At 34.0% G+C, this 6829-nt stretch overlaps 1 non-coding gene across 1 annotated transcript; it reads right to left on the bottom strand.

Moving 5' to 3' along the window:
• Positions 1-2505: 2505 nt before the first annotated feature.
• On the bottom strand, positions 2506-2611 carry LOC145071721 (small nucleolar RNA R71). The gene has a single exon (XR_013690729.1). It is a non-coding gene; the product is annotated as a small nucleolar RNA R71 (small nucleolar RNA).
• Positions 2612-6829: the final 4218 nt, after the last annotated feature.

Below are 6829 nucleotides of genomic sequence, written 5' to 3'. Positions count from 1 at the left end.
ATGGAGGGGATTAACTAACCTTAATTGTAGGAGAGATGACCAATCTCTATTTATAGCTATTAGGATCCTTGGTTTTCTTCATGTTGCATACATTAGCTTGGGGTGGGCGTTAGCTTAGCTAATACCCCTATGATGCTTAAGTCAGTAATGGTCTTTGAAAATTTCAATGAAAGCATTAGATAAAAGTAACATGTAGAGAGTGTTTACCTTGATCTTGTTTGTAAAATGATTAATACAACTTACATGATGAAGTAGATATATAAGATTCCAAGATCTTGGCAATACATTTCCTTCAAGGGTAGCCAACCAATATGTCCCTTTCTTGTTTCTAAATTAATGAGATGTGGTCCTTCACGTTTAGATAGCAATTCACATACTGATATTGCTATACTTATACATATATTAGGCAATATTTTAATAAATTTTAAGTTATATTTTGGTTAATTTCAAAGTTATTTGATACTTATTGAGATAAATTACATTTTGCAGCCAAATAGGACATTCTTGAAGAAAAAGGACCAGTAGTTACAAATATTGGAGCTTCAAAGGATTGGAGCTAAAATGGGAGCTTAATGGAGGTTAAAAGGAAGAAGAATCAAGTAATTACACTCCCCATGACGTTGGATCTAATTTTCTAGAGTGATAGTCGAAATCTGAAGCTAAATGAGAGTGAAAAACAACCTTTTGGTAGAGAGAACGTTTGGAGATTGAAGATTTGAAGATCACACATCACATTCGGTTTGCATTAATTAAATCATGTCGAATTCTCATGATTTTATGTGTTTACTTTCTGTGATGAGTAGCTAATTTAGTAGACTTTCATTTAGTTAGATGAAACTTAAAACTATGATTTAATTTCTTATTTTATTGATTATATGAAGTTGGATTTAGTTTGTGTTTGATTATTGATTCCTAGCATGTTAAAGCTTTAATATTTGTTGCTTACATTCAAGTTAGGTGTAGTTAAATTATCAGTTTAGGTGACATGAGCTTGATCACTTAGTAGTTTATGATCATTAAACTATTAGAGCTAGGATTCATCAAATCTTAGATTAGGTAATAAAGACAACAACTTTAAATGTGTTAGAGGACATGATTTTATCATAATTGTGTTTGGTAAATCATCTTTATCATAGACATTTACCTTATATATATATATATATATATATATATATATATATATATATATATATATATATATATTACATAGCTAAATTATCATTAATAATCAATTATGTGTTTGCTTGTGTATGATCTTTACATAGTAGTTCACGAATTGTGGAAAATATTAAGGGATCTGATCAAGATTGCTAATAATATCTATTTTAGTAACCAACTTTATTAATCGATAAATTAGAACTAACCATAGGAAAAAGGTGGATTCAAAACTAAACGAAAGTGCTTATAATATCTTGATAAAATTCGTTCTTAGTTAGCTGTTTGTTTAGTTTGAAGATAATCTGAACTTGCAAAACCAGATAAAAAAAATTCTCACTTTAGTTAATTGCTTTAGATTAATTTTAAGTAATTATTTTAATAAACTGAATTTGTTCCCTATGTTAGATACATAACTTACTTTTCTATCCTATAAACTGACTAGGTTCACTTCCTGTTAGTGCGTTCGTTGATAACTTTTGTTAATACTTAAATTTATTGTAGTAGGTATATTTATGCACATCAAGTTTTTGGCGCCATTGCTGGGGAACGGATATTTCCGTTATTAGTTTAATTGCTTCAGTTTAATCGATCCTTTTTGTAGGGGTAAAACTCGCAAGAATTTAATGCATTAATTAAAATTTCTAAATTTCAGAACTCATGACGTGAGCATACAATCTCACGACATGAGAGCTGCAATTTCAGTTTTGGTTTTAGTTTGTTTTTACGTTGTTGTTTCGTTTTGTTTCAATAACTTATGACAAGGAGCATACCTTCTGATCTTATACCATCACTGCAAGACCTAGAATCCACATTCCGCAAAAATAAAGACATCACGATCGGTGAATCGGGTAACAAGTCAGAATCTTGTAGATTTACAAGCTTCGAGCAAACTCCTAACAAGAAAGAATCCAAATACGAGCGAGGGATAGAAAGTGAATCTGAAGATGGGCCAAACAACAACACAATGTCATACATAACAACCACGACGATGGAGGAGTACCAGAAAAGGATGTGTCAAAGCAGACCGGGACTTGTATATCCTATAATTCCAAACACCGTCAACTTTGAGCTAAATAGATGCATCTTTTCTATGCTAAAAGGATATTCCATTTTATGCAAAAGACCATGAAGACGCTTATAAGCACATCGATGAAGTCAATGACATCGCTGCTTATTATAACTTTCTAAATATACCATGAGAAACTGTGTTTTTAAGAACACTTCTAGTCACCTTAAAAGGAGCGGCTAAGGATTGGTTAAGGGAACTCACACCCAGTGCAATAACAACATGGGCACAAAGTGCATGAAGAATTCATACAACAATTTTTCCCAAAAAAAAGGCTTGTTAAAGTTAAAAAACTATCTCTAATTTCTTGCAAAACATGGGGGAGTCATTATATGAATCATGGGAGTGCTATAAAGCATTGCTAATAAACTATCCCCATAATGATCTTAATGTGCAACGAGAAGTCTCGATCTTCTATGATGGGGTAAATGTAACAACTAGGTAACTCCTTGATTCTCAAGGACCACTCACAAGGAAGAATCCTGATGAAATTAAAAAAGTTAATAGAAGAATTTTCAAAGCATTCAAGGGAATACCACAACCCTCGAGAAGACAAACAAAAGGATACAAGGTTGGAAATGGTGCTTCGGAAGAATTGGTTGTGGTGTTGGCAATATTAGAGTCCATGGATCGAAGAATCACGAAGATGGATCAATCCATACACGCAATACGTATGGGTTATGATAATTGCGATTGACCACTTTGATAAGGGGTTTCCATATAGACAAAAACAAGAATAGGAAAGTTCATGTTTGTTATCCTAGTGGTGATCGATTTGATGAATATTGGAGAAATCCAAAGAAATAATGGTTGCCTTATAAAGAATGTAAGAAGCAAAAAAGAAGAAAAATATCGGCAACCCGGACGGGGATTCTATAAAAAGGAACAACCACCACTCGAGAAGAATATGGATTATGAGTCAACACTTTGTAGATTAATAGAGTCTTTTGAAAAACATCACAATACGACTAATGTTACTATTAGAAACTAGCAAGTTTCTATCCATAACATCGAGACTATATTCGAGAAATTAAGTACAATAGTTAACGAATCATTACCACCTAAAATTGCTGATCAAAAGACACAGCCTCATGTAATGGCCATATCCATTGAGGAAGATACCATCTCGAGTTTTTAAAGGCATTTGATTAAGACATAAAGATGGTGTTGGTGCCAAGTTCTCACATTGTTAGGAACAACATCTCACATCATGGGATCAGTCTGATCAGAAAAATTCCTTGTTTGTGAAGGCATATCAACCTTTGTTGCCTTTTCCTTCTTGAGATAGAGCTCACCTGTTGGAACAAGAACATAAGAAGTTGTAAATCAACTCAAGATTATACCAATCAAGAATCCTTTTGTTGAAGCTTAGCCAAAAGTCTCAAATACACAAAGTTTCTGCATGAACTCCTCTACACTCATCAAGAACTAGAGAAGACATCCAAGTTAGTTGTGACAACCCGAAATTTCCATTGTACGAACATCATCTATTCAATAGAAGCTAGTTCAGTTTCAGTGATTTTCAAGCTTTTCCGAACAAGTTTGTGTACATTAGGGTTTATGTTTTAGAGGATATCAGGAGAGTGGATGCTCCTGGTTTTGTGAAAATTAGGCATTCCAAGTTTCATACTGTTACAGTCCAACATCAGGAATAAAAATATTTTCTGCCAAAATATTCCAGGACTATAAATAGTTTTCTGAATTAAATTAATTCATTATTCACAATTCCAAATAGAGAAAAGCCATATTCTCTCTGACGGATCTTCGGGTTTTCATCCCATATTGTGAGTCTACTTTTCTAAATGTGTTTCAATACTTGTTTGATGCTTATTAACATCAATAACATGTTAGATTACAAGATCCGGGAGTTTACCGCCCAAGAACGTTCTTGGGGAGTAAACTCCAAAATGGAACTTTAATGCTTTCTAGACCCATTCCTATGTTAGAGGACTTATCAAGGACATTGTGTATGATCTTTATAGGCTAGGAATCATCCAAGAAACACAAGTTCTTGGAGTTTACGGCCAAGGAACTACCTTGGGCCTTAACCCCTTTTAAAGGGCAATTAGTGCCCTAAAACTTCCTCAAATGCTTAAGGACTTAAACCCTCAATTACTTGTGCTTATTTAAGACATCTAAACCCATAAAAATCATATGTTTGTAGGAGTTTACGGCCAAGAACCCCTCTTGGGCCGTAAACCCCTCTTTGAAGGGTAAAAATCATTCCAAGCACACCTTAAGCCTTAAGACAATTTACCTTGCACCCTTGGGACTAGAATGGAGAGTAGATCACATAAAAACCACTCCTTGAAAGGAGTTTACGGCCAAGGAACATGGCTTGGGCCGTAAACTCCAAGTGAAGGCACCAAAGTGTGCCTCTTGTCCCCATTAGCCTTAGATAAATTCATGGAAGCCATCCTTGATGTTTAAGTGCCTCAAAAAAATTAAAATCCAAGAGTGTACGGCCGTAAACTCTAGGGTGAAGGACTTTAGGCCGTAAACTCCCATATGGAGTGTTTTAAAGCCTTAAACTACTTCATGTGTTATTCCAACAAAGCTAGGAGTGTTCTAGGATCAAGATAGCACCACAAAACACCCAAAACCAGCATTTGAGGAGTTCACGGCCATAAACCCATGAGTTTACGGCCGTAAACTCCAAGGTGTGGGGTTTGTTGGGTGTTGAACTCCTATACAAGGCCCTTTGATGTTTCAAACCCTTTTGCCTTGTCCCGTAGCAACTTAGATGCAACCATTTGAACCTTAAACACTCATAAAAGTGTTTAAATGTTTTCTAAGCGTCTTAACTTATTTATTTAAGTTATTATTTGTCTAATTAGTTATATATATGCTTATTATATGATAACTAGGCTCGTGCGTGTAAACAAGTCTCCATTTGCCACCTAGCACGGTAGCCGACACTGCAATTCAAACGACTCACCACAAGTGAGTTCATACCCCTTGAATCAACCTTTGAAATGATTTTAAATGTTTTATAACACTTTATGGGGGGGGGGGATACAAGTCAAATACTTATATTTATTACTTCAATCACATGTGATTGCATTTAATCACATGTGATTAATAACTAGGAAAACAACGATTTTTACCACTGGTCAAACTGTTTATCAAATTGCTTTACTTAGAAATGTTTTACAAACTGTTTTACTATCCAAACTTACTTATAGACTGTGAGTTAAACAAATGCTTCTTATACTTGAACTGTTTTATTAACTTATGCCTTCAAATTGTTTTATAGATCGACATCAAGTCGATCTTCTCTTGAAATTATATTTATGCTTCAAATGTTTTATGAAAACTTATTTATGCTTTTATATATCCAATTACATGCCCATATATGTATAGATATATAAATAATGTTCAAAGGGCTTAGGAAGGCCATCCGCCCTATTTCCTTTTCCTCGATTTGGATGTGGTCTGGTGGGATTTCGGGTGACCATCCGAAGGTCGTTTCCATATTACTTATATATCATATATACATGTATAGACATAAAACTACTTCCATATTCATACTCATCAGTACATCATTAGCTGGTTACCATCGGGGTAACGCAGGAACAATACATACACAGATATACGAGAAACAATACATATACAGATATACTAGAAACAATACATATACAGATATACTAGAAACAATACATATACAGATATACGAGAAAAAATACATATACAGATATACGAGAAACAATACATATACAGATACACGAGAAACAATACATATACAGATATACGAGAAACAATACATATACATAAATACGTAATAATTGTGATCCACTGTATCAGGCATGCCTTAAATGTCATGGCCCGAGTTGTAGCCAAAATTCTCTTGGAGGAAGAGCGTGAGTTTGCGTATAGATCTATACTGGATTGACTATCCTACACCTTGCTGCTAGCTACAGCCGGACCTACAGGTCTGCGGGTGCCAAACGTCATTTCTTTTATTACGACCATTCATTATGTCGTTGTTACCAGTCGATAGCATGGTGCAATTTATCACATTATGAATTAATATAAATCTGGTTTAAGGTAGTAGTATTTAGTACAGCAGTAGTCTTATTATACAAAGCTACATTACTACAAGGATTTACCCATTACATATTTTAGTGATAACCTCACTTAAGCATTAATGTACAAACTATATTTTTAACAAATGATAGTTATACTTGGGTAATTACACACTTTTACAACAGACAAGTTTACAAAACAGTTTAGCCTTGGTAGAAGGTTACTTTTATAGAAAATATAGGATTTTCTGAGAGATTCAAACTTTTACAATCGTTTTCAAACATTTGCTTACATTTTTACAAACTTATACATTGAGACAGGTTCAAACGTTTTTACAAGAAACATTGACACTAAAATACTTATGAACTCACCAGCTTAATGCTGATAAACTCTTTCAAAATATCTTGTATTCTCAGGTCATCAGTAGACAGGTACCGAGGCCAGCTTTTGAGAAGATGGAGTGCATTCAAGACTCATCTCATATTATTTTGTTATACATTATTTTTGGTGTCTATAACTGTACAGAACACACTTATATTAAAATTATATATTTAATGCAATGGATGATGTTGTTTGCTT

The sequence above is a fragment of the Lactuca serriola genome, chromosome 8 (genome assembly GCF_051521515.1).
Source record: "Lactuca serriola cultivar US96UC23 chromosome 8, Lser_US96UC23_V15, whole genome shotgun sequence".
Lineage (NCBI taxonomy): Eukaryota > Viridiplantae > Streptophyta > Magnoliopsida > Asterales > Asteraceae > Lactuca > Lactuca serriola.
The sequence above is the reverse complement of the archived record's forward strand: the minus strand, read 5'-3'. Positions and strand labels throughout refer to the sequence as shown.